The following is a 19,845-nucleotide window of genomic DNA, read 5'->3' on the forward strand; positions in this document are numbered from 1 at the left end:
TAATGAAGATTATGAGCTGTTTGCAGACGGCTCATGCATGAGACATGAGGAAGGTGGCCTAAGTGCTGCCTACTCAGTGTGTACTCTAGGAGGCCCAGTGGAAGCATCCTATTTACATGGAGTCAAGTCTGCACAAATAGCTGAATTGGTTGCATTAACAAAAGCTTGTAAATTTGGGAGGAACTCGAAGATAACCATATATACTGATAGCCAATATGGTTATGGGGTTGTGCATGACTTTGGCCAGTTATGAATGCAAAGGGAGTTCCTGACTTCTTCAGGCACCCCTATCAGAAATGGAAATTATGTGCAGAATTTACTGGAAGCAATCCAGTTACCAAAGGAATTGGCTGTGGTCAAGTGTGCTGCTCACAAATCTGGCGATGACAAAGTGACAGCAGATAATCGATATGGTGACCAATTAGCCCAACATTGTGCAAGATACCGAATAGCCATCAATATAAAGGTTGGGGGAAACGGAAACGGCTGCCAACTTTTGATGCTGGAGGGTGTGAGTACATGGGAGGAAGTGAGGGACCTACAGGACTCGGCAGAGCCACAGGAAAAACAAAGGTGGAAAAACTTTGGTTGCCAGAGGAGGTTGGAAGATGGTGTCATTGTTTACTTGGATGGCATGCCTGTGTTGCCAGACTTTCTGCTTGCTCCTATGGCTAGGTTGATACATGGAGACACACATTTAGGTAGAGACGCCATGATTTGTATGTTTCGCCAGACCTGGTTCAATTCAAAATTCAGAAACATAGAAGAGGCACTCTGCCAGAGGTGTCTGGTTTGTCAGCAATTTAACCCAGGAAAGAAAACTGTAGTGTTACCAGGAAAGATTGGAAAGGCTGAAGGCCCTTTTATTAGACTACAACTTGACTTCATTCAGTTGCCCCCTTGTCGAGGAATGAAATACCTACTTGTCATTGTCTGCCTGTGTTCAAAATGGGTGGAAGCCTACCCTGCACGTAGAAATGACAGCATCACAGTAGCTAAACTATTACTTAGGGAACTCATACCTAGGTACGGTTTTCCAGTTACAATTGAATCAGACAGAGGAAGTCATTTCCAAAATGAAATAATAAAACAGATTTGTGAAGCATTCAAAATCACGCAAAAACGGCACTGTGCATATCGCCCAGAGGCTTCTGGAGTGGTGGAACAACTGAATGGCACAATTAAAGCAAGATTGGGAAAAATGTGTGAATACACTCAATTGGAATGGCCTGATGCTTTGCCACTTGTGTTGATGGGACTCAGAAGTATTCCAGACCGGAACACGGGCTTAAGCCCCCATGAGATACTAATGGGAAGAGCAATGCGGCAAGCATGGGTGCCAGGATACAAACTAATAAGCATATCTGATGATTTGGTACTAGAATACTGTAAAGAACTGGCTAACCAAGTGCGTTCTATCTCTCACCAGGTTGGGGGAGCCACTGTCGCCAGGCCAACGACTCCAGCACATGACCTGAATCCAGGTGATTGGGTTGTAATAAAGAAACATACTCGGAAAAGTTGCCTTGCACCAAGGTGGGGAAAGCCACGACAGGTGATCCTAGTAACCACCACAGCTGTGAAGTGTGCAGGAATACCCCGCTGGATCCATGCCAGCCATGCGAAGAAAGTGACTGATCCTGAAGAAACTGAGGCTGAAGGTTGTGCAGCTGAGGGGTCCCAAGATATCGGTCCTGAAGTAGCTGAAGAGGAACAACCGAGCTCCAGTCAAGATGATTGGATCCCAATAGTCGACCTTACTATAGATCCTGTGAGAACCAGAAGACAAATCTATTTAGATAGACAGTGGGATAGTGAGGATGAGACAGGTATAGAAGAAGGTACTCAGATCATCGAAATCCAAGTCAAATCTGATTCTGAGGAGGACCAGATAGGGAAAGAACAGGTAATTGACACTCCACCAAGAACTCCTGAGCAAGGAGACGGACAGATAGCAATTAGGGCGGAAGTTCAAGCGGAAGAAAATCAAGAGTTCGAAGAGCTTGAACAGGATCAGGTAGGATTGTGTGCAGGCAGAAGAAATCGAAACAGATCAAAGCCAAAATCAGCACCCACCTGAACAAGGCCAGTTTAGTGGTCAGGCAGAAGAAACTGATGAAAGACCTCGCCAGTTAGGGGAAAATACAGAAGACGAATTTGAACCAAATGTGCCACAAATGAACGAAAACAAAAGATTGTTTGAAGAAGGCCAAGACACAGTGCCAGTTAAAAGACTCAGAAAAGGTGACTCAGTACCTAGATTTGTGAAAAGACTTAGATTGCGACTACAGACAATAAACGAAGAGTCTGAACAGGTAAATGAGGTCTCGAGTCAAACTGACCCAGCGGTGACAAAGCCAAAGAGAAGAAGTGCCCGTATAAAGAAACTGAATACCAAAGTACCAGAGTCCTGAGTGGACTTACTTTGTATTGGAAGAATTTGAAAGTCTGAAAATAAGTGAAGAAAGTGATGAAGAATTGATAACTGACAAGGCCGAAGAAGAAGCGGAACCAACCTGAAAAGTTGCTTGAGTAAGCAAAACCGTGCAGAGTTACAAAGGAAGGTTAAAGCTTCTTTTAAGCCAAAATGTCTGATTCTTCTGTGAATGGGAGACCGAGACGAAGTTGTCTAAAAACATGCTGCCAAGTATGTTTATGTAGTGTAGCGATAGTACTGATACTTTGGATAGGACTAACAATAGCTATTCCTTCTATGATGAGTAAAGACCCGAGTTTGTACCCAAATAATCACTTACCAGAGGATACCGTAGAATCACACACTAGAAATACACAACAAAGAGTAGATGCACCAGAGAAGCCACTTAGCCTTAAGCAAACAAAGTTAGATTTAGAAGCACCAGATGAGGAAGGATTACATTATAATAGGATCAAGAACAAAACTCATTTAAATGTTTTTGCAAACCTGTTAGTACATTATGTAGAAGCTATGGAAATAGACGACTGTTATGTCTGTATGAAGCTACCTACGTCGGTTGCTGAAGGTGTGACGTATCACCACTTGCCCTTAACCTATAGAATTTCCTGTAGTATACTAACTAGTTTATTTTATAGAAGAGGACCTTTACAGTATTATTACTCAAACTCTGATGTGACATTTTCTGAACTTCCTGTGCGAAGAAACCTGAACCCTGTATATACAACTAGAGATGTAGCTAAATACATGAGTGACTATTTTCTAATTGTAGGTAAAATAAACATAGATGACGCACACAAAGATAACTTGACCTGTTCATTACACGAAAAAGAGAAAATGTTTTTAAATATGGTAGAGAAAAGAAGAGAAAGTTTCCAAAAGAAAGCAAAAGATAAAAATCAGAAAATTGCTAAACGGGCCGAAAGCCTAGAAAGCACCTCAAAAATGGTGGAGCTAATGCTGCTATGTTGCTGGATTTCGAAAAGAAAGGGAAACTTTGTCTTCAAAGAGAAAGAACCAGTTATTATAACCATATATTCATTGGTTCCAGTGAATGCGAACACAATTACAAGGTAAGTGGGGGTTGGGGTTTCAAAGATGGGTCAGAGCCTGTGTTTCCTGGAATTTATTATATATGTGGGAACAAGGCTTATTTCAAATTGCCCGACCATTGGTACGGAAGCTGTTATTTTGGTATTGTCTTCCCAAAGATATACCATGTGGGGAAAATCATTGGAAGCACTGAAAAGACTAATGAATTAGTACGTACTAAAAGAGAAAGTGTTGGTGAAATAGTAGGTGATATTTTTAGTGCAATGATACCTACAGTGGGAGTGGCTCTGAACACACACAGAATTTGCAAATTGTCAACAGTAGTAGATCGGTTATCAACTGACACTGCTGGAGGTATCCTGATGGTCAATACCGAAATGGTTGCGATCAGATCAATGGTTTTACAAAACAGACTTGCTCTTGACACATTATTGACAAAAGAGGGCGGAGTCTGCAGAATGTTGAAAGTGCAACATTGTTGCACTTACATACCTGACAAAAGTGTGGAAATTAAAGGGTATGTGCGGAACATTACTAATTTGGAAAAAGAGCTCAAACCACTTAAGGTTGACAGTGCATGGAAAAGACTTACTGATGGTCTCTCTGCTGTAGGTCATTGGTTTTCTAACCTAGGTAAAAGTCTTTTGAGTAAAATACTGATGCCAATTGCGGGAATAGGTCTACTAGGGTTTATAATAGTAATCTGCTGCAAATGTCGAAAACACCAAAAGAAATACACTGTGAACAAGAGAGGTGTGAAACGAAATGTTGATGAGCTTGAATTAGAAAAACTAAATAATCAGATTTATAAAAGGGTGAAAAATTCTCACCCTAATAAAGAGACTGAGAAAAAGCTAAACAGAATGTTTGAAGAGATTGAACTGGGTAAAATGTGAAAAGTTGGCATCCGGTTCTATTAATTAGTGATGATATAAAATATCATCAAAGAGGGGATCGATGGAGCAAGGATTCGCACGTACAGTGACGTGCTTGAACTCATGAACCTCAAATAACCCTAATAGTATTAATCAACTTGTTTGTCTTACTAATTTTCCCTTTATTCTGACATTTGGGGTGTCCCAGAGATGCTTGCCTATGTGTTTACTAATCCTAATACGCTTGCTATTAAGATGGCTGCTGCTACGCGGGAATTTCTTCTGCGCATGCGTCGGTCATACCCATGTGATGTGACGTACTCGCAGTTCTGGTGGGAAACCTTTTGCACTTGAGCAGTAGATATAAAATGGCTGCTTTGTGTTCTCACATGCCTGAAGCTTGAGCGATGCTTATGCTATGCTGTTCGTTCTGGATTAATCACTAAAGCTATACTTATTATAAAAGTAATTGGAGTAGTATAGTGGTTCATGGTATACAGTGCATTTATTTTTTTCATGTTCTAAAACTGTTGTTTTCCATTTCATGGTACATTACGAAATATGGCCTGATGTCCCCTGCTGTACTCCATTTTGCTCGAAACTGAGTCTGCGCGAGATCTGCGAGTCTCCACAGCAATGACCTTTGGAACCATACCAAGTGGGAGTCCCAGCCAAGATGCACCTGGGAAGAGGCATCTTCACCTAGTAGAAGCTGATTTGAACTAAATGTATCACAATGTATAAATTGTTAAATTCACCATTGTTATGTGTAAGGAACATGTCATGGGAACCCGGAATTCACGGGGCGGTCTGGAAATGCAAAAAGGGGGCTTGAGAAAATCAAATCCTAGGAGGTGTGATGACCTGTCCTTTCTTTTGTCCAATCGAAATTGGGGATCCTTACACTTGCAACATTTGGGGGGTGGTGCACTGACCCGAAAACAGTATAACTAGTCTAGTTTAGCTAGAGAATTTGTCCGACTTGTCCGAATAGCTGACCTGTCACTGACCCAACGCACTCCATAGCTGATCGAGAAACAGAGGTGCTGCGGAGTACTCTGTCCGACCGACTCACAGACCCATTTGGGGGTTTGAGAACCTTAAAGTGCTGGTGAAGCACTTTGCTGGGGAATTCGATAACCCAATCGGGGTTCTGACTGATAGCTGCAGAGAGGGTGTAGCGCAGGCGTTGCAACTGAACTGTGGGTGCTGGTCTTACCTTGGTGGTCCTGTCCTGATCCTAATCTGGTTTTCCTGTCCTGGGTTTCCATTCTGCACCTGCTGGCCTACTGGCGACTGTATTCCTTGGGGGTTCCTACTGTCCTTAACTGACCCGTGGCCAGGGTTGGTCTCCAAACCGGTCTAGGTAAATATATATCTGTGCGGGAAATACACTTACGTCCTTTTCTTGCTTTCTGAAAACTGCTAAAAGTCTTATTGGCAATTTGTTCCTTTTCTTACCCTCCCTGTGCTGACCAATAATAAAGTTTTACACTTTTTGCTGTTTTATTAGCATGTTTCATTTTTCCCATCCTTTAAGGAAGTTATGAAATACTGTTCATGAACTATAGATGTTCCCTTTCTTTACCCTCCTTTTAGCCGAATTTAAGTGATTGCTCTGAATCATTAGCGTGTTCCATTTTTACCTTCCCTATAGCTACATGGTATCTTCAAATTCCTTTTAGTACCAATTGTAGTTCTTTTGCCTACCCACCTTCGAGGGGTATTCAAACTGTGACATTCTAGCATGTTCCCTGTTCTTACCTTCCCCTTACATTTTTAAATGGTTGGCATAATCTATTTTCTGCATGGTTACACTATTTTCATGATCTTGATTATTGATAGTTTGCTCACTGTGAATTTCATGCTTTCTACTTTTGATGAAGACTAGATAAAGGTTTTCAAAACTTCCTGAGTCTGTGGTTATTATAAAGAGTGCAAATATAATAAATGTCAGTGACTGCTTATCTTTTACAGCTAGCTCCCTGATCCATTGTGATCATAGGTACCTGTGACAAGGATTGGTAAGTCAGGTACATTGGAAATAAATAGGAATGAATAAGGGTTACTGATAGTAGAGTGTAGGTTACCCGATTAATAAATATGGTAAATTGAATTTATGGGCCGAAGTGATGCATATGGTGAAAATTATAGTTGGGTGACCTGCGCGCTCTATCAAGGTCACGGATGGGATAGTACGTAGCTGGCAGACAAACGTGTGAACATGAATCTCAGGTCCATCCCCCAGATAAGCGTACCGACACCACAATGGTCCAGGCAAATTGCCCCTAATAAAGCACACATGGGCAGAGGGGTGTGAGCATTCCCAGAACACCGTAAAGTCAGATGCCACATGAAGCTAGGAACATGCGGCGAGTCAGGACATTGCATACACAATACACGCAGTGATCAGGTGCACCTAATGCCGCGCATCTGGACACATTTCCTACTGGCCCACATTGTGTCCACGCAAGGTCTAGATAGACCCAGCTGCATTTGTTATCTGGAACCTTTTATTTACGACTCCATAGACAAGGCCTGCATTCTTTTACTAAACAAAGATCACCAAATGTACTTTTATGATGCTCAAAACTCTATAAAATTAGCTTGATTTGATTGTACTTTGAGACAGTCCTCAGACCCGTTTTTGTAAGCTGTACTCCTGGCCAAAGCGTTTAATTAAATCAACTGTTCCTGTTTTGCCAAACGCCTCTTGTCTTTTAATTTTCAAGGTAAATTTATATTGAAGCAACATTTTGGCGAGCCAGGCAGGAGAGATTGGCAGCTCAATCGCGACTGGAGCTGAAGGAAAGGGACCCCTCCCGGACAGATTCACATCTGTGTAGCAGGGAAGGTGAGCAGACGTCGCAATTACCTGAAAGCTCTGCTGAAGCTGCAGGGTGGAGGTCTGTTCTGAAGCCGCCTTCAGAGGGTAAGAGACCACACCTGATCCTTAGTCCATAGCATTTGGCGTATGGCAAACTAGGAAGAAGCACAACAATGTAACCTGAGAGTCCTGCCAATGACAGAAATCTGGCATGTTACCTATTTTATGTGAATGAACTGAGTAGTTGCAAGGCGGCCTCTGAGGCGTTCCCGCAAAGGTCACCTTTTTTGATGGTCAGCATGCTAGGAAGGGTGAATTGGTTGACGATTTGACCTGTCCCTGGGTGTGATACAGGGCTGAGTCCCCGCTTCTTGGACTGTTGGGCGTGATACAGATGGTATGCCTTTGCCCTGGGGGGATGTAGGGCTGACATCTCAAACTTATTTTTTTGGCTAAAATTGATTTGCTCAGAACTACCAGTCTCTTAAATGCTGTTGGCTTCTGAAAGAAGTGAGAGGTGTTGTTCGCTTGGACCTTTATGTGTGACACAGATGGTATATTAAGCCCCTGAGTGTGAAACGAGGTGCAATTTTGACGTTATGGAAAGATTTGTATCTGGGAGATCATGCTCACTTAACTCCATGTACTGGGAAGGTCTTCTCCTTGTCACTGGATAGAATGCACTAGGAGCAGGCTTATGTATTTTTTGACAAAGATCTAATTTTTTCTCTGTCAGTTTTTTCTTTTTGTAACTTTGAAATTGAAGCAAGGTATTTGGTGTTGTGATGATTTGTTACTATGGTGCTGGTAGATTAATGGACCAGTATTGTGTCTGAATATTGTGGTATGTCGATTTCTCAATGTGCTATATGAAGGTGTTGCTATTTTCAAAATCGTTATTTCATATCACAGTAAAGTCTGCTATTTGCTGGCAATTTCATGAAGCTTGATCAATTGCACTTTCTTCCTGGTTCTGACCCTTCATATGCATTGCAATTTTGTTTTAGTAAAATTAAAATATTGATGCATCTGTACATAACGTTAAGCTCATAAATAAGTAGGTAGGACCAGCAATTCCCATGTATAATATTTTCCTACAACCAGAGAAGAACTTAAAAAGTCCCCAAACCCCCAAAAACTAGGGTGTTTCCGTCCCTTAAAAAGTACCAAACATATCATTGAGTTGCCATTAAAACACATGCAAACCAAATTCACCACACAGACAAAAACACTTAACAAGTATTGCCACAAATGGCACACACACACTAAGGCACACACTCTTCCCTGGCCAGAAGAGGGAACCTTCGACACTTACATAACCAAACTCACAAGGACACACATACAGACTAAGGGGCACATTATGATCGCGGACGGACTTGAGTCCGTCCGCGACCATAGAGGAGGAGGGAACCTCCGCATGTCCTGCGGAGTTCCCTCCTGTGCAATTAGGATGTGACCGCCACCCTGGCGGTCACATCCTCTAATTTTAACATTGCGGCGGGTGCGGCTTCAAGCTGCACCCGCAGCAATGTTAAAAATGCACGCATTGCATTTGCATGCACAAAGTGGCAGGCACCGCGCGGTGCCTGCCGCTCTGTGCACGCAAATGCAGGGGGGTACCATAGGTACCCCCCATGTGCACCCCCCACCCCCTCTTCACCTCTGGGGGCCCGCAACGTGCCCCCAAACAAGAATCCGTATGCATTTGCACGGCGGACATGCCGCCGTGTAAAGGCATTAAAATACAGACATCCTAATATGGTGGACGGTGTCTGAGAGAGACCGCCACCATATCAGGCCTTTTCCGCCGCGGTTGTAAGCCAACCGCGGCGGAAAAGCAGCAGACCTAAACCAGGACCCACCAGCCATCCTAATGTGGCGGTGGGTCTCTGGTGGGTCCGCAGAGGATTTTCCGCATCCTCCGGGCCGGCGGTGGCTTCCGCTGGCCCGGAGGATGCGGAAAATCCTCCATCATAATGAGCCCCTAAATACGCAGGATAGGTTCCTCTACTCTGGAAGATAATTTGCCTGCAGCACACTACTATGGTAACGCCATTGCTTTCCACAAATCTCAAACATATTGAACCTGAGTCCTCATTGTGAAGAAAGGCATCACCCTTGCATTTTAAAATAAATGTGAAACATATTTCCTCTACATAACGTGCAGAAGGAACACCTTTTTATCCTAAACCCTCATAGCTAATAATAATCAGAATGACTCCAACAATTAACTCCAAGTTTTGTTTGTAATGGAAGGAAGGATTTCTAGTCATGCTCTGCAGGGGCGATCAGCTGGATACTAGCACTATCTTATAAAACCCTGGTTTCTTATGATTTTCATATTTCTTTTGTCATTGTTTTTTTCCTATGTAACATCACTACACAGTTGGGCTGAAAGACAGCAACAGGTCTGGTATTTCCCAAATCTGTGCTCCAGTTGGCGTGAAGTGTGGACTCTGAATCGGATCACTGACAGAATATCGACAACACTAATATCAACCTACAGAAATATTGGGACATAAATATCATTGTCAAAAATGTCCACCTCCTATCTTCATAATGGTAAGTAAAAAAATATAGGAAAAAAATAGTTGATAAAAATATCAAAGTACAAATGTTGTTTTTTTATATGTATTATAAATAATGTTAAATACATTAAATAATATATTTTACTTAAAAAATATTTAGATTTATTTGTAAATTTAGAAAAATATATAAAATGTAATATATATATATATTTACTTAAAAATAATTGATAAATAATAATTTTAGTTAATTATAACATGTGAGAAATATATTAAAAAACTAAGATAAATATATATATATAGACACACCTGTAACATAAAAAAATGATATAATATAAATTAAAATATTAAAATATGTAATATTTTTTAAACCTACATTTTACACTACATTTAGTGCAACAGTAGGGAAAGTATTGGATAGTGGAGGGGAATAATTTACTATGCTCACTCCAGCAAGTGCAACAGTAGGGAAAGTGTTTGATAGCGAAGGGGAATCATTTACAATTCCCACTTCAGTGAGTGCAACCGCAGGGAAAGTGTTGGATAGTGAAGGGGAATACTTTCTTATTCCCACTCCAATGTGTGCAAAAGTAGGGAAAGAGTTGGATAGCAAAGGGGATAAATGACTATTCCCACTCCAGGGAGTGCCACAGTAGTGAAAGTGTTGGCTAGCAGAGGGGTGCAAATTACTATTCCCACCCCAATGATTGCAACAGTAGAGAAAGTGTTGGATAGCGTTGGGATAAAAATTACTATTCCCACTCCAGTGAGTGCAACAGTAGGGAAAGTGTTGGATAGAGGAGGGTAGAAAATTACTATTCTCACTCCAGCAATTACAACAGTAGGGAAAGTGTTGTATAGCGTAGGGGTAAAAATGACTATTCCAACAGAACAAAATTACAATTTAAAAACAAACAAAATATCAACTACAATACAAAGTATAATAAAAAAACTATATATATATATATATATATGTGTATATATATATATATATATATATATATTACCTACTGACGGTCGCCAGTAGGTAGTTATAGTTAGGACCTAGTTTCCATAGGAAATCAGCAACGTTCTATTTGGAATAACTTTGGCGCAGGTCGACGAATGTTCGCAAAATTCTCCAAGAACATGGCCTGCTCCGCTCCGCTCCTTCCCGGAAAGTTTCGGGGTGATTTGTGAAGTGGAGGCCAAGAAAAAAGGGGGGTCCCAAAACGTGTTTTCCCCATGCAATTATCCATAGGGTTCTTTAAGTGAGGCTACAGCCCAAACTGCTGAACGGAATTACACCAAATTTGGCAAAAAGGTAGAGTTTGGTTCGCAGATTACGCTTTTTGTTAAATGGTGTAAATCCATTCAGTAGTTTCTTAGAAAATCAAAAGTAAAATCATAGATGTATCTATAGATGAAGTACTGTACGCGTACAGTACGCGCACCTTCCCGAGCATGAACTTTATGCTAATTGGCTGTCAACACTCCAAACCAGGATGTGTTGACAGCCATCTTGTGCCTCGGTAGAACCGAGGCACAAGAAAGCAGCAAAAAAACCACGAAAAACACGCAAAGGGGGAAGGGTAGAAATACCCTGACCCCCTAGGCCTGCTCAGGGGGTCCCACAAGGACCCCTAAGCCCCCCCCAATTTTTTGTTTTAAATCGCGGGATACACGTAGGTACGCGTACCCCGTGAAAAATAACAACCCGGTCTGCTTTATTTTTAATTAGCCCACGGGGGGACCAAATCCCGGGGGCTTTATAAAAAAAAGTGTGGGGGGGCCCCAATCCCCCCACACTGCCCCGGGGACAGCCACCCCCGGGGCAAAGTAAGTATAATAGCGGTGGACACACGGCCTCCCCCGCAGCCCCGGGGACTGCCACCCCCCAGGGCTTCATTATGAAGTATACGGGGGGCTCATGGCCCCCCCGCAGCCCCGGGGACCGCCACCCCCCGGGGCCGTGCGGCCCCTCTCCTGGAGCCCTTGATTGCCCTGGGGACCGCCACCCCCAGGGCCGGCTCCTGCAGTGTCCCGCTCTCTTACAAAAACCAAAGCCGATTGCTTTTCTGCATGGGGAGCAGCATGTTAGCTGCTCCCCATGAAGAAAACTAATGCCGGCTCCCGCAGGATGCGGCGAGCCGGCAGGGACCATTGAAAAATTTCATGCCTATTTCTCAGATTCCTTTCCTGGCCAAAGTGTTGGAACAGTATGTACTGCCCTACCTTTACGATCACCTGGAAAGGAATGGCTTGTTGGAACCAAATCAATCGGGATTCCGTGCGAACCACAGTACGGAATTGGTCATGCTGTCTATTTTGGATGAGCTCAGGAGTAGGGCAGACAGGAAGATATCTGGTGCCCTGGTGTTGTTAGACCTCTCCGCGGCGTTTGACACCGTGTGTCATGAACAACTATTGTCGCGGCTGAGGGACTTCGGCATCCGGGGCACAGCTCTGGCCTGGTTCGCCTCTTTCCTGTCAGAAAGGACGCAAAGAGTACAGCTGGGAGAATTGCTTTCCACTGCAACGTCAACATCATGTGGAGTGCCGCAGGGGTCTGCCTTGTCGCCCCTGCTATTCAACATATATTTACAACCGTTGATTGCACTCCTCAATCAAATGGATTGTCAGGTGTACAACTCTGCCGATGACACCCAAATCATCATCCAAATGGATGAGGTTTCTGGGGCGTCAGCAACGCTGCAAAACATCCTTAAGCACATAACCAACTGGATGTCACTGAACTCCTTAAAAATCAACCCTGACAAGACAGAGGTTCTACCAATCACTATAGCGGGTAGTCCTTGGCATGATGGGTTTTGGCCTAGAGAACTTGGCCCACCTCCAGTACCTGCAGTGGTGGTAAAAAGCTTAGGCATCCATGTGGATGACAAATTATCCATGCGGAAGCAAGTCAGCATGGTGGTAGGAACCTGTGTCGGACTTCTCCGACAACTCAGGAAAATCGCACCACTATTGTCATTTTCAACCTTGAGACAGGCGGTTTCCGCAATGATATTATCAAGGTTGGATTATGGCAATTCGCCATATCTAGGATTGCCCCAAAAACTTCTGGACAAACTTCGAGTGGTGATGAATGATGCCTCCAGGCTCATTTTTAAGAAACCCAGGAATTCCCATGCATCCCCACTTCTGCGCGAGCTACACTGGTTGCCCGTGAGGCAGAGGGTGCTTTTCAAAGGGCTTTGCATCGCACATAAATCACTCTATGGCAAGGCCCCAGGATACATCAAGACCCGTCTGATTCCATACATACCGGGCAGGGCGCTAAGATCTGCCGAAGCATTCCTTCCTACCCAACCACGCGTCAGACTAGCCACAGTGGGTGGCCGTGCCATCTCTAATACCCTCCCTGCAGTGTGGAATAATTTGCCGATGGATTTGCGGAGGGAGTCTAATTTGATGTCCTTCCGGAAGAAGCTGAAAACCGTTTTGTTTCAGAAGGCCTGGGTGGGGCTATAATATCGGTCGGGTTAACTTAGGAATCTGTTAGTGCTACTTGACAAAGCGCTTAGAGACCCCTGGGTATAATGCGCTATATAAATTGAATAAAATAAAATAAATAAATAAATGGAGGGCTTGGGGACCCTCCACAGCCCGCAACGAGGAGGGCCAGACCCCGGGGTATGGGGTCCCCGGGGCCAGACGTAGCCCAGGAGGGGGGCCACGCGGCCCCCCTCCACCATTAAAATAAAAAAATTAAATTAAAAAAAGATTGGAATTACCCGGGGGATGGGGTCCCCGAGGCATTAATGGGGCATAGGAGGGGGCTATGCAGTCCCCCTCCACAAAAAAATTGAAAAGTTGGCAATGCCAGGAGGCTAGTTGGCCCCCAGGGACCCTCAGTGTGCAAGGGGAATTAGTTCTCCCTCTGCAAACGCGTCAGGGGGCTGTGTTGCAGAGAGGTGTAAAAAGGGGCGTGGCCTCATTACACCTCTCTGCAATGCAGCCCCCTGGTGCATACTATAGGTTCCTGGTGGGCTAGTTGGCCCCCAGGGACCTCCAGTATGCAAGGGGAATTAGTTCGACCTTTGCAAATGCACCAGGAGGCTGCGTTGCAGAGAGGTGTAATGAGGCCACGCCCCTTTTTACACCTCTCTGCAACACAGCCCCCTGGCGCATACTGGAGGTTCCTGCTGGGCTAGTTGGCCCCCAGGGACCCCAGTATGCAAGGGGACTTAACCCTCCAACTTAGAACACGCTACAGGGGGCGTTTGCACAGTGGTGAGGGTAGGGGGCGGGGCTTGAGGTGATGTGAGTGCAAATATGCCCTATGGCGCCTTTTAAGTTGGGGAATTAATTCCTCTTCAATTCAGAGGTCCCCTAGGGGGCAACTAGTCCAACAGGTATCTCCAGTATGCGCCACAGAGCTGTGTTGCAGAGTGTTGTAAAAAGGGGGCGTGCCCACTGAACACCTCTCTGCAACACAGCTGCAAGGCGCATACTGGAGGTACCTGGTGGGCTAGTTGGCTCACAGGGGACCTCAGGATTGAAGAGGAATTAATTCCCCAACCTAAAACGCGCCACAGGGCGTGTTTGCACACATGTTACCTCAGGCCCCGCCCCCTTCCTTCCTTATTGAGCAAAATATTCATCTAAAATCAGCTGAACTACGAATTCCGATATACTCACCTGTTATCACAAGAGACGTCAGTGCTGCATCTTTGAGCGCAGTATGGACCCTGAAAAGTAAATCTAAGCGTATTTACCAGTAACTTGTATTTCCTTCCATAGGAATTTATTGTGTGGTTTTCACCAGAAAAGTTTCTAAGTGTCTATTTTTGAAACGTACAAATATTCCTCTAAAATCAGCCGAACTACGAATTCCGATTTACTCACCTGTTATCAGGAGAGACCTCAGTGCTGCATCTTTCGGCCCACTACTGATCCTGAAAAGTAATTCTAACCATACTTACAGTAACTTGAATTTCCTTCCATAGGCTAACATTTACTGGTTTCACTTGGAATTTTTTTTAAGTGTGGAGTTTTGGAGCTTTAAAAAATTCCTTTAAAATCAGCCAAACTATGAATTCCGATTTACTCACCTGTTATCAGGAGAGACCTCAGTGCTGCATCTTTCAGCCCACTACTGATCCTGAAAAGTAATTCTATCCATACTTACAGTAACTTGAATTTCCTTCCATAGGCTAACATTGACTGGTTTCACTTGGAATTTTTTTTAAGTGTGGAGTTTTGGAGCTTTAAAAAATTCCTTTAAAATCAGCCAAACTATGAATTCTGATTTACTCACCTGTTATCAGGAGATCCCTCAGTGCTGCATCTTTCAGCCCACTACTGATCCTGAAAAGTAATTCTATCCATACTTACAGTAACTTGAATTTCCTTCCATAGGCTAACATTGACTGGTTTCACTTGGAATTTTTTTTAAGTGTGGAGTTTTGGAACTTTAAAAAATTCCTCTAAAATCAGCCGAACTATGAATTCTGATTTACTCACCTGTTATCAGGAGATACCTCAGTGCTGCATCGTTCAGCCCACTACTGAAATTTTTATTTTTTATTTTTTTTCTCACTATGTAAAGCGCTCTTATACTCTCGGGTCCAGCAGCGCTATAGAAAACCTTTAAAATAAATAAATAAAAGTTACAGTAACTTGAATTTCCTTCCATAGGCTAATATTGACTGGAGAGGCCTCAGTGCTGCATCTTTCAGCTCACTACTATTCCTGAAAAGTACATTTAACTGCACTTACCAGTAACTTGAATTTCCTTCCATAGGATATCATTGCCTGCTATATACAATATATATAAATTAAAAAAATATAAAAATAAAAAAAATATTACAATTTCAAATTTTTTAAAACTTTTTTTTCAATTTATATTAAAAATATGTAATGTAGTTTAAAAAATAAAATATCTAAAAATAAATACTTTAAAACAATGTAGTATATTAGTATAAAAAAATATAACTATTAATACATTTAAAAATGATCATTTACAAAACCTTTGAAATTCACTGAAAAAGCCATAAGTTTCAGCCATGTTATAGTTAGGAATTAGCATTTAAAAAACCTTAAAAATTCACTGAAAAAACCATAGGCTTCAGCCACGTTATAGTTAGGAATTAGCATTTAAAAAAACCTTAGAAATTCACTGAAAAAACCATAGGTTTCACACATGTGATAATAAGCTGGACATTTCACTCATACAAAACCATTGAAATTCCCCCGTTATAGTTACTTCAGCTAACTATAACTTGTGCGCCCCCAATGCACTGCTGATGACGTCACATATTACATAACTCATGACATGGTCAGTGACATCACTCATGACATCACTGGTAAACCCACAACCCACTATGCAACTAAAACGCAACATTTAATTAAAACAAAATTAATAATTTCTAAAAATGCTAAAACATATATTAAAAAACAAATGCAATACTTTAACAAACAATAGAGCACATACATTTAAAATACATACTAAAATACATAACACTAACTAAAAAACAATATTTTTACTTTTATAATTTTGCACATGATATTAATGACTGTGATATTTTAGAAAAATATATTTCTTACCTGAAACTCGATATTCTTGACCACAATATTCTTGCAGTAGATATTTATGTATCTCGATATTTTGCAATCAATATTAGTGCAAGTCGACATTTCCTACTCGATATTCTGACTCTTTACCCTCTAAATCACCTGCTGGATAGGTCTGTGCTGGACTTCATGTCTATAGGGATGTGGCTGTGCTTTTTGATGCAATAGTAAGACTTAATGCAAATATGCATGATGGGATAGGGACATGGCTGCCCCAAGATGGCTCCTTCTCATGATGACAAATTGTGATCCTGTGAAAGATGAATGGATTGGATCGGAGTTTGGGGCAACTTAAGCTGCCTCTTTCAAATTCAAATTTGACATGCACTTTGCTAGTGGTGGTGGTCTGAGGAGAATTATCAAGGCAAGCCAACTCCACTGGGAGGCCCACCAAATGCAGTAGTATGCTAGCATGAGCCTACTCTTCTATGGTAATTCCAGAGGCAAAACGATTTTGACATTGGTGGATGAGGGTATGACCTTTCATTGTATTCCCTTCAAGTATGGTCTGTCTTGTAGTAATAATGTTTAATCTTTTGTATCATCAGGGAGATTAGGGCCTGATTTTGATATTGGTGGACGTGTTACTCCATCACGAAGGTGACGGATGTCTGGTCCGCCAAAATATAAATCCTATTATATCATATGGGATTCATATTTTGGCGGACGGGATATCTGTCACCACTGTAATAAGGTAACCCATCCACCAAGATTTTAATCAGGTCTTCAGCCTTTTCTGAGGTGCCATATACCTATATTTGAATCTCCACTCTAATGCTAAATATATAGATACTTTGTGGCACTTCTTTAGGTCACAAGTTAGGCTTGACACTGCCGAGCCCACACATAAAATTTAACCTGTAAGGTTGAAATAAATGTTATTGATGACTTGGAAGACAGGCGGAAAAGAACTTGCACAGAAAGCAAAGAATAGAAAGGATGAATAAAAAGGTGTTTTGGGAAAGGAAGAGGAGAAAGAGGGATTAGCTGGAGTGCAATGGAAATTGAGGGTGGATTAGGAGCAGCAAGGAAAATTTTGTTTCCTGAGGAGAAATTCAAATGTTTGGAATTCTCAGATTATGGGTTGGAGTGAATGCCCACATAGATTTTAGGTTTTAAAATATACAGAGCAGCTATTTGAAGGAAATTATATTGTCATTCTTGGAGTTTATTATGTGTGTGGGACGAATGTATATATATATATTTGTAGCTATAGAGTTTTCCAGAGTGCATCACATAGATAGATTAGGTGACATGGGAAAAAAAGTTTCCTGGGAGAGGAAAGCAAAGTGCTTCACATTAGGCCTGTGATATTATAAGGGCTATCATTCCATTTGTAGTGGTATTTTTAAATGATCTGCAGATTAGAAAACTGTCCACCATAGAGATAGACTCACAACCAGCACAGTTGGTGCGCTGCTAGCCATTAATACTGAATTAGTTGCTGTAAGAGCCATGCTTTTGCAGAAGAAGCTTGCTTTAGACATTTTGCCTGCAAAAGAAGGCATAGTTTGTAAAATATTATGAATCCAACAATGCCACATATATGTGCAAAGCTGGGAGATCGACAGTTATGTAAAGAATATAACAAGGCTATCTGAAGGTTTGAAAGGGTTGGAAGAGACAGGTGCTTGGAAAGCAATTAGAAAATAATTTTCTGTTGTCGGCAAACAGCTTGGTGGAATTGGTAGTGGGAAAAGGAAGAAGAGTTCAAACAGAAAGGAGGAGAGAGATCAACTGAGAGTAACCGAATGAAAAGAAAACAAGATGAATAGAATTGGCATAGAGGCAGTGCTGTCTTTGTGACGAGTTAAAGGAGCCGGAGGAATCTAGTGGTAAGCAGCAGAAGTCAACAACTAGTTCTGAACTATCGTGAAAGAAAATGGTGAATTATTTTTGCGATGGCTATGCGAACCTTCAGAGATGGGAAATTGGCTACGTAATGTTACTGTTCTTTTACCTAATTTAATGACATGAGAATTCATACCACATATAATAATTGCTAAACTATTTACACATATCATTTATTTCTATATTGACTATAAAGAGTGATATTTACATTAACAGCTAACCATAATTAGAGTTTGCTGAGCTGGAGTCAATGTAGACCTCAGTTGAAAGATTTCATATTAAATGAAATGTTGTATTTCTGCTTCCTGTGCCTCTTTTTCTTGCTTCAGGCACCAAGAGCAACTGTGCTCCTATTGACTGTATTGTTATAGTTAGAATTTTGCGTGCAGGTTGTTGTGGTAGCACTTAATGATTTGGACATTGAATCTCAACACCTGCATGAGAAGGGAGCCAGTAACAAAGAATCATCCCTTGCGTAATATCTATAAAAGCCACGGTGATGGTTCTGGGTTGTATTACTCTTGAGAAGGAGGATGACACCGACCAGTACATGAATGTTTCATTTTGATGGGTTATTTCTCTGGGGGAACCGTAGGAGTGTATTTGTCTGTTGATTTTCATGGTTTAAATTGTGTAGTCTTACAGTTAGACTTACTTCTGTCCACCCTTGTAGGCGGATTTCCCTTTCCTAAGCTTGTGAGCCAATGCTCCTTTTAATTCTGCTCATAGAGACTGTTTCTTGAACAAATTAATTTTCCTTTTGATTCAAACCTTCATTCGGTTTTATCTGAGTCATTATATTTGCTTTGCCTGCAACTTTACTTTAGCATTAGGGTGCTCCCTTCAGAGCAACTGAATCCTTTTATGATTTGCCTATTCTGTCTTTCAATAACTTGACTTTGCATTTGCTGTTTGATTTGTGTGGACTATATTTATATGTGTTGTATTCAGGTGAATATTGGCTTATGACAACATTGATTAATTTAAGTTTTTAACTATTAATTTGTTGAAAAAAAAACGCAAATCTCCTCCTCTCTGTCGTTTCTGTGGGCAAAATATGCTTGTTCCACTGTGTAAACACTATCCTTCGTTCCCGCTACCAAGCACATCTCACCACCTCTAGTGATGACATGTAGCAAATAATAGATGCTGAAATGCCTACCTTATTAGAGAGCAAAGAGCAATGCCTGCCACCTCCAAAAAATAGAGGATGAGATCTAGACCCTGCTGAGTTGCAGGATGTTGTAGAGCTGGGATTACAAGCTTTGCCAAAGGGATAAAGACCGGAGGTATAACAAGATTATACAGAATTTACAGAAGAATTTGGTATTATTTGGTGTTGAGCAGTCTTCAGGAACTGCTAAATTAAACCACCTGTATTGTGCACCACATTGTGATATGTTACACCATCTCAAGGGCAACCAGGGAGTTCTGATGTAAGTGTGAAAGAATGTGCGCAATCTTGTTTTTACAGTTTATTAGTACAGCCTTATCCTTTTGAAGGGCTTACAGGAATACCCAGTGGATGGCATTGTCATCACTTTCTCTACCTGGCATGAATGAACTTTCCAGTTGGGATTAAAGTCAAATTAACCCTCACATGTTGTAGATTACAAAATTGAGATGATTCTAAAGAGGCCAACATTACATTTTCATCAGGTCCATGCATAGCTGGGGGAAAAGCATGCCCCCATAGCAATA

Source organism: Lissotriton helveticus, chromosome 6 (assembly GCF_964261635.1).
Source record: "Lissotriton helveticus chromosome 6, aLisHel1.1, whole genome shotgun sequence".
In the NCBI taxonomy this organism is placed as follows: Eukaryota; Metazoa; Chordata; class Amphibia; order Caudata; family Salamandridae; genus Lissotriton; species Lissotriton helveticus.